At 34.9% G+C, this 9,468-nt stretch overlaps 1 pseudogene across 1 annotated transcript; it reads left to right on the top strand.

Moving 5' to 3' along the window:
• Positions 1-4,988: 4,988 nt before the first annotated feature.
• Positions 4,989-9,000, top strand: LOC143256152 (inositol-3-phosphate synthase 1-A-like; annotated as a pseudogene). The gene is made up of 5 exons (XR_013031189.1): positions 4,989-6,169; positions 6,349-6,426; positions 6,543-7,176; positions 7,284-7,610; positions 8,055-9,000. The product of XR_013031189.1 is annotated as an inositol-3-phosphate synthase 1-A-like (transcript).
• The last annotated feature ends 468 nt before the right edge of the window (positions 9,001-9,468 follow it).

The raw sequence follows: 9,468 nt of genomic DNA, 5'->3' as shown, positions 1-9,468 counted from the left end.
TTTGATTTATTTAGAAACAACATCACAATACCACAACTGTTTTAAGTGGATGGTTTGGTTTATTTGTTTACTTTTTCTAGCTCCTGAGGATGGTTTGTTTTGTTTTGAATTTCGCGCAAAGCTACACGAGGGCTATCTGCGCTAGCCATCCCTAATTTTGCAGTGTAAGACTAGAGGGAAGGCAGCTAGTCATCACCACCCACCGCCGGCTCTTGGACAACTCTTTTACCAACGAATAGTGGGATTAACAGTAACATTATAACGCTGAAAGAGCGAGCATGTTTGGTGTGACAAGGATTCGAACCCACGCTCTCAGATTACGAGTTGAGTGCCTTATCCTACCTGGCTATGCCGGGTCTCTGAGGATGGAATTCTTTCTAGAAGTGCCGAGAAGATGCTTCTTTTCCAACAAATCTATCAGGAACAGTCTTCTTGGAAAAAGCCCGGCATGACCAGGTGGTTAAGGCGCTCGACTTGTAATCCTCGTCACATTAAACATGCTCACCCTTTGAGTCGTGGGGCGTTATAATTCAACGGTCAATCCCACTATTCGTTGGTAAAAGAGTAGCCCAAGTGTTGGTGGCGGGTGGTGATGACTAGCTGTCTTCCCTCTAGTCTTACACTGCTAAATTAGGGACAGCTAGCGCAGATAGCCCTCGTGTAGCTTTGGGCAAAATTTAAAAAAACAAAAAAAGCAAACAAATAAACCTTTTCAGAGTCTACGATTTTAAAGTATCTGTTTTTGTTGATTCCTGATAAACCTCACTGAACTTGTTGAAATAGCTAGTCTGTGGTTCCTGCTAAACCTCACTGAGCTTGTTGAAATAGCTAGTCTGTGATTCCTGATAAACCTCACTGAGCTTGTTGAAATAGCTAGTCTGTGATTCTTGATACACCTCACTGAGCTTGTTGAAATAGCTAGTCTGTGATTCCTGATAAACCTCACTGAGCTTGTTGAAATAGCTAGTCTGTGATTCCTGATACACCTCACTGAGCTTGTTGAAATAGCTAGTCTGTGGTTCCTGCTAAACCTCACTGAGCTTGTTGAAATAGCTAGTCTGTGATTCCTGATAAACCTCACTGAGCTTGTTGAAATAGCTAGTCTGTGATTCTTGATACACCTCACTGAGCTTGTTGAAATAGCTAGTCTGTGATTCCTGATAAACCTCACTGAGCTTGTTGAAATAGCTAGTCTGTGATTCCTGATACACCTCACTGAGCTTGTTGAAATAGCTAGTCTGTGATTCCTGATAAACCTCACTGAGCTTGTTGAAATAGCTAGTCTGTACAGACACCTAAATACCGACTCTGGATAGTGGGTCGTTAAACTAATCCACCAAGCACCCACTATTACCTACAATGTGAAACAACTAGTGGCATCTTTATATATGATGCTCCATCTTTGAATATAGAAAAATTTTGTAGATGCTCCCTAGGTTTGAATACCAGTATAAAGGTCACTTAGGGATAAAAAGTTTATATTATTTTTTTATAATCTGTTAATACCAAAAACGTTAAAGAAAGGAAAATCAAAGTAGCAGAAAATTTAAAAACACCAAATTTATGAACCTGTGGAAAAAATGAAAGAAAGTTTTATTAAGGTATTCCGGTTTGTTGGTTTGTTGGTTCTGGTTTTAAGAACTACCGAAGTGGCTATCTGTGATGTGCCCATTGCAGCAATCGCAGCCCAGTCTTTAGTATTATCAGCTATCAGACTTACCAGTGGGAAATCAGAGAACGTCTGTGGTAAAATTTATCTTTAATTAATAAATATTTATTAATGCTCTACGAATTAAATCACTGGTCAATATAGCTAATAGCAATTTAAAACAAAAGTTCTAAGATGAAAGTATACACAAGTTAATTTCTAAAGTTAAGTAATAACACCCACATCCACCAGGGGTTACTTATATCCTGTTTATTCTTCAACCGTGAACTCAATATTCCTTAACTAATAATTTTTACATTTTTTTCATATTACTTTGTTCTGTGTTGAAGCTATTTAATGAATACATTTTTATATATACTACTAACTTCGATGAAAATAGTAAACCAGCACTCAGTTTCATTTCTACATTAAGTGGTACATTTGTATGTAAATGTAAATATTCTATGCACAATCACTGGTGAAATTTTATTTTTTCGAGTACTTCAGCAAATCCAAATTAATATTCGAATTTAACGTCATTCGATGTAAACGACAACTTAACACTAAAAAAAAACAACTAATTTACGATGATAAACGCAGTATACCTTATATAAACCTACTTTATAGGTTTTTGGCAGACTATACAAAAATCCGCTGTTATATGTCAAAGGCTTATGTCATTTCTTAGCCCTGAGCAACACATTAAACTACCTGCGCTCTTTTCACCACGAGGAATCAATCTTCGGATTTTATCATTTTAAGCCCGTACCTTTACCAGGAACAATATCTTAGGCCTAAACCTTGTTGTTTACTTTTTAGGAAATTATGTTTTCTTTCTTTATTACCAGGACGTATTTTTTTTAAGTTTATCTTCCTTTTAATCTGTTAGGATCTTTATGCAAAACTTAAAATTTATTGGAATAATTTAAAATGATATAGCTTTTATGCGCAATCCGGTTTCTTAAGTATTATGATATAAATAAACTATCTCCTCGGCCATGTTTTAGGGAACTAAATGATCATTTGTCTATGTGTATTTTCCATGGCTTTTAACTGATTCTCTATAACTTTAGTTGAAATGATATGTATATAATCCATACAAGGATTCTGCTGGTATTTCAATCATTAAAGTCTTAAAACTATACCCATTTTAAAATAATATTACAACTATTTTCAAAACGTACAAATACCACAAAACTATTTAATTGTAATTCACGTGATTTCAAACTAAAAACAATGGGGACTTTTTTTCCTCAACCTGCTAAAATGTAGTACCTAGGTTACGAATCCACTGTAGCTAGTGGATAATTATATCTAATTTCTGAAAAACAAAACTGCGTAATATACATAAACCAATGAACCATTTGGTTCTTCAAGACTGTCCTATCACACTTAATTTCATTATATCTATAAATATAAACCCACCATTTACTTTCCAGGAAAACACGGACTTCCCACTTGAACTTCTATGATGTTGCTGTCTTCACAACTAACGAAGACTTCTATGATGTTGCTGTCTCCACAACTAACAAAGGTTAACTTATTCCTTACATCACTCATCCTGAAAGAAAAATATAAGTACTTTAATTGAAGCCTAGTCTTTCTGTCGAAGTATTAAAGACGTGTCCTCTTTCTCTCTTACCTTCCGAATGCCCACCAGTGGCGGACTTTCAACTCTAGAAACCGGGCTTCAATAACCATCATGGGCAGAGCACAGAAAGATCATTGTATAGCTTTGTCATATTGTAAGTCAAAACACAGATTATGAACCATCGTGTCAGACGTTTGACATCTGAATTATCTTAGATCAAATAGCTGTGATAAATATTAGGCAAAAAAAAGTATTTTTTGTGAATTCGCAAAAACAAGTTTTATTTTCTGAAAGCAAAGAGTGGTTATGTATCACGTTTCTATTTTAACTTTGTAAACAACATTAGTTTTTTTATATTAAATATTTAAATCAATATGTCTGTAATATAAAGGTCTGGACATCTCTAATGTGTGTGTGTATTAATGTATGCGTCATGCTTTAAAACTCGAGTAAAATTGTATTCTAAATACAGTTGGTATGGGTATTAAAACTTTAATTAAAATAAAGTACAGAACAACACTGCGACCTTCATAAGTCATCTACAGGTTAGCAAAGAGAGTTTGCAACTGACCATTGCTGGTCATGTGTCTTAAGGACAAGAATGTAAATGGGTACAAGATTGTAGGTGTGTTACAGTTAGATATTATGTTATTAATTAATATAGGTATTAAGGTGTTTCCTTATATTGGATTACTTTCAGTTTGAGTTTTTGTATAAATAAGGCTTCTTTGATTTTGCGTTTGTTTGAATTTGTTTCCGTACTTATCATGTTGGTGTTTTCTATGGTTATGTTGTACTTATTTGATTCGCAGTGTTCAAAAATGTGTGAATGTGTTTTTGTGTGTGTGTGTTCTTTGAATCTGGTTTTCATTTTTCTGCTTGTTTCTTCGATATAGAAGTAATGGCAGTTGTTGCATTGTATTTTATAAATATGTTGGTTATGTGTCCATGTATTTTTACATAGCATGAATTTTAGTTTTGTACCTGATTTTTAAATTAATTTAGTGTTTACTGGAATGTTATGTTTTCTTGTAAGTTTTTTTCACAAATGTTGGTTATTTTATCGCTAATATAATAACATACACCAATCTCGACTGTCGTTTAACGTTATATTTATATAGATCTATAATTTATACAATGATTAAGCGTCATCGAAAATACTGTTATATTTGGTCCCGTAACGTTGTACATACAAAGATCTATCTCACCGGCAAACGTTCTCGTGCTTAACTTATGACCATACGTCTTATGGTAAGACAAAATGCGTAATTTAGTGTATGCTCAGTTTAAATGTTGCATAATTATTTAGAAAGACACCAGATGGCAATTTTTTTGCTTTCAAATTGTCATAAGGGTAAAAAAAATATCTCAGAGAAACAGGATTTTGAGGATACTATCATTAGAAAAATCTAAGCTTTAAAACAAGCTATTTCTAAATGAGCACTCAGCGATAGTAAGACGTAACTTTCATATGTACATGCTTATGATTTTTGCATCTCTCTTAATCAAAAAAGAACTAAAAGTTTATAACGTAACTATTTTATAAAACTCCGCGTTTTCTAAGTTATATATTCGAAAAAGTAATTTTCTTTAAATTCGAGTACAACTTTATACGATTAAAACTTCAAACTGTATGACTTCCAAATAAAATTCGATAATGATTTTTATTCTCTTCTCTTAGAATCACTAAATAGACATATTTTGGCATTCGTGACGCAGTCAAATTTTTAGCGTTTCCAAGGTAACGATAAGAAGCGTAACCAACCAAAAACTGCCTTTGGTACAGAAAAACCAACAGTGTGTACGTCGTGCTGTGATGGAAAGTCACCGTTCTAGAACAATCTGAGTTCTGCGCGGAGCAACTTCCAGGATATGTGTATATGTTTATATATATGTGTGTGTGTGTGTGTGTTTCCACTCACACCGTAAGGTAATAGTCAAGGTTTGTCAAACTAAACTGACTGAGTTGTTACACTATATTGTGACACGTTGTTTATCTTTATTGAGCGTTGTTATATTTACAAAGTTTCAGTGAGGTAGGACGTGCGTACGTCTCGCTTCTGTGTTCTGCTAATACAACCTAACTTTTCATAGTAACAGCTTTTGTCAAGCGATTTACTTTTATAAATAGCATCTAATTCTAAATATATTTAATATATCCCAGTCGTCCTGAAGACACCTGGATTGGGCAAAAAGTATAATTGACGCTTGATGTATTAGGTTGAGGAATAATTCGTGAGCGTTTTTAAATAATTTCATTCAAGCATTACATGCAAGACTATACAATACTTCAATGCATGAACACATTACACCCAAAACATTTATTATGATACTTTATTTCATGTAATACCTAGGTATATAGTATGCATTGTTGTAAACGAAATTGCAAGAAATTAAATGCGAAAAGCAGATGGTGTCGAAAATGCTCGATTTTGTCCACTTGACATTCCATTTAATGTGCTGAAAATGAAAGCAAAAATTAAAGACATATGAAAATCAAACACACCATCTATTAGAGCAAAAAATTATCTACCAAATGACATGAAATAATTTGCGAAAGCGTTTCATTTATGAATATATTTTTTAACTTGAAAAAACGCTCACGAATTATTCCTCAACCCAATAGAAGACATAATGTTTGACATATTATTGTGAAGGCTTTACTTTGAATCGGGAATTTTGTTAAATGATTACACTTTGTTTCCATAAATTATAAATAACAATTTTAAATAACAATTATAAATAGTGACAAATTCCTTAGTGACGTTTAATAACGTGTTAGACAGGTTGTTATTTTTTGTTAAGGTAATAAATAAGAGATGACGCAAGTTTACGTTCAGAACCCTAACGTTCGTTACACTGATGATATAATAGAGGCAGACTACACATACCAAACTACTGACGTCAGAATAGAAAATGGAGTATATAAGGTAAGGTTTAACATGTTAAAATAATTTTGTTTAAAAAAAAATTGTGACCAAAATTGTGAAGTCATAATTTTATTATCTTAAAACAACTATTATCAATAATACTTTGTTAAAATATTGTTGAGTTATAATTTTGTTCTATTAAAACAACAATTGCTAATAAAACATTGTCTTTATGACAGGTTCGTCCTCGCAGCACCAAGTTCACGTTCCGAACCAAAAGACGAGTTCCTAAGTTAAGGCCCCCCGCTAGTACAGCGGTATGTCTCCGGATTTATAACGCTAAAATCAGGGGTTCGATTCCCCTCGGTGGGCTGAGCAGATAGCCCTTTGTGGCTTTGCTATAAGAAAAATACACATAAAAATACATCCTAAGTTAGGGGTGATGTTGGTTGGGTGGGGAGGTAACAACGGAACCACTGTCACAGCCACCACTATAGCCAACAGGTTGGGTATTAGTTGGATGACATAGGACGGCCTAAAGAAACCCAACTACTTCGGGTCATTGACTCAAGCATCTACCGTCTGCCTTGGGTCATCTCTGGAGGGGGACGTTTACATCCCGATGAAAGATGTCCTACCAATGGTCCATCCTGATGACATTGTTTTTGGCGGCTGGGATATCTCATCTTTAAACTTGGCCGAAGCTATGGAACGAGCTCGTGTGCTGGACTTTGACCTGCAGAGCCAACTCAGGCCTTACATGGAGAAACTTAACCCTCGACCATCCATCTACGACAAAGACTTTATCGCATCCAACCAGGAGTCCAGGGCCGACAATATCATCCTTGGAACGAAGAATGAACAAATGGAGAAAATCAGGAAAGACATTCGGGACTTCAAGATGAAAACAGGAGTAGACAAAGTTGTTGTTCTGTGGACCGCAAACACCGAGAGGTTCTGTGACGTTAACCCTGGACTGAACGATAATGCTGATAATCTCATGAAATCCATTAAGAACAACAATCGTGAGATTTCACCTTCCACTCTCTTTGCCGTTGCCAAAATAAATTATTTAAAATTAATCTAATGCGGGTAAACATTATATCTCTGTGGGTATTTCAAATTACGTTTATTATTAAAAGTTAAACATCCTAAAACCATTTCGTTTTCTGACTTCTTTAGTGCCCCTACATAAACGGGTCACCCCAGAACACATTCGTTCCCGGCTGTATTGAACTGGCTGAACAACACGAGGTTTTTTATCGGAGGAGATGACTTTAAATCAGGTCAAACTAAGTTCAAGTCTGTTTTGGTGGACTTCTTGGTGAGTGCAGGGATCAAACCAGTGTCCATCGTCAGCTATAACCATCTCGGAAATAACGACGGCAGGAACCTGTCTGCTCCTAAACAGTTCCGATCCAAGGAGATATCTAAGAGTAATGTGGTAGATGACATGGTGGAATCCAACAGGAACAAACCTGAAGAAAAGCCGGACCACTGTGTAAGTCTAGATTCTGTATCTAACTAAGTCTGTTTTCTTCATGTAATATAACAATATACAGATAACACCGTGTTTCTAAAACAGATAATATTCTCACTAAATCCAGTTTATGTTGTCCTTATCCTTGTCAGTTTATCGTAATAATAGTTTACGTTGTTCGACAGTTTTTTAACTAGAGGATTAAGGAACAGTAAAAGTATTTCGTTTTCAGTCAGTATTACAGAAGTTCAGAAATTTGTTAGTATTTCAATATCATTGGTACAAAACACTTTACGATTACCTTACTGTTTTAGTAGAGTAAATAACATTTATTTACAGCAGTAGATAACAGTAAATATAAAATTATATTATTGTTGATGTAACTAAACTCCTAAGTAATGAACAAGGAAGAGGTTCTGCTGAGTAGAAAAACTTCTAAACAGATTGTGGTCTGACGTTTTACAGGTTGTCATTAAATATGTTCCTTATGTCGGTGACAGTAAACGGGCCATGGACGAGTACACGTCAGAGATCATGATGGGAGGTCACAACACTATTGTTGTCCATAACACTTGTGAAGACTCCTTGCTGGCTAGTCCGATTATTCTTGACCTGGTCATTCTGACAGAGCTATGTCAGAGGATAACCTTCCGTGTAGGTGACTCTCGAAAGCTCCAGTCTTTCAATAGTGTCCTGTCCATACTAAGTTACCTTTGTAAAGCCCCGTTGGTGCCACGTGATGCCTCTGTGGTGAACTTCCTGTTCAGACAACGGTCATGTATTGAAAATATCTTACGTGCTTGTCTGGGTTTAGCTCCACAGAATCACATGGGTTTAGAAAACAAGCTGAGTAACCCGGTCGATTGGAAAGATGCCCAAGAAAACAAGACGAACGGCCCCATCGATTGGAAAGGTGCCCAAGATATAGATCTAATGACTCAGAAAACACGCGTGAATGGTGTGACCAATATTCGTAAACTTAACATTAGAAATACTGTTAACAGATCTTAGTTGCAGGACAAAGTTTCCATCTTTAGAGTAGGAAAACAATTTTGCTCTCCAGTAGTCTATTGTAATCAATATTAGGGTTATTTAGCATGAGTCAAAAATCATATTGATATAAAACACCATTATATTAGTGGTTGTCGAACATGCGTGTTGTTGTAATATATCATTATTGGTGGTTGTACAATATGACTTAAATATTGTGCTGTCATGATTAACCCTCGTTGAGAATCGTTCAACGTACGCTAATGGTTATTATTAGTGGTTAAAAGTTTTTCATGCAATATGAAGCGTATGAATATTTCGCTTTATTAATGCCATATTAATTGATGATATATAAAACTGTTGTAACAAACTGCTGTATTTAAAAATAATTTATTGTTCGTCACTATATAAAACATTGTGTATTGTACAATGTTGAAAATACATTGACGAAATGAAATGTACATAGATATCTTTAGTTTGCCAATAAAAGTATTTTTCGGTGATGCTCCATTGTGAATTCAGTACTTCTTTCTCTACAACTTATAGACTGGCGTGTTTTTAAAACAAAGTTTGAAATAAAATATAGCTTTCAATAAACTAACACTGCAAACAACAAATGTCATTCATTTTTAAACATACAAATAAAAACATTACCAGTTAAGAAATTCTCTAATATACACGCGTTTGTAGAATGACGTTGTATAATATAATATGCTTTAAAAGTATTATCTTTAAAGCTCGAAAAATCTAAACCGGTTTAGTTTTGTTATCGTTCTTTGTTTTTTAATATCGCGCAAAGATACTCGGGGGAATATCTGCGCTTGCCGTCGATAATTTAACAGTATAAGATCAAAGGGAAGGCAGCAAGTCATCACCACCTATCGCCAAC

This window comes from Tachypleus tridentatus, chromosome 7 (genome assembly GCF_004210375.1).
Source record: "Tachypleus tridentatus isolate NWPU-2018 chromosome 7, ASM421037v1, whole genome shotgun sequence".
Taxonomy (NCBI): domain Eukaryota; kingdom Metazoa; phylum Arthropoda; class Merostomata; order Xiphosura; family Limulidae; genus Tachypleus; species Tachypleus tridentatus.
The sequence above is the reverse complement of the archived record's forward strand: the minus strand, read 5'-3'. Positions and strand labels throughout refer to the sequence as shown.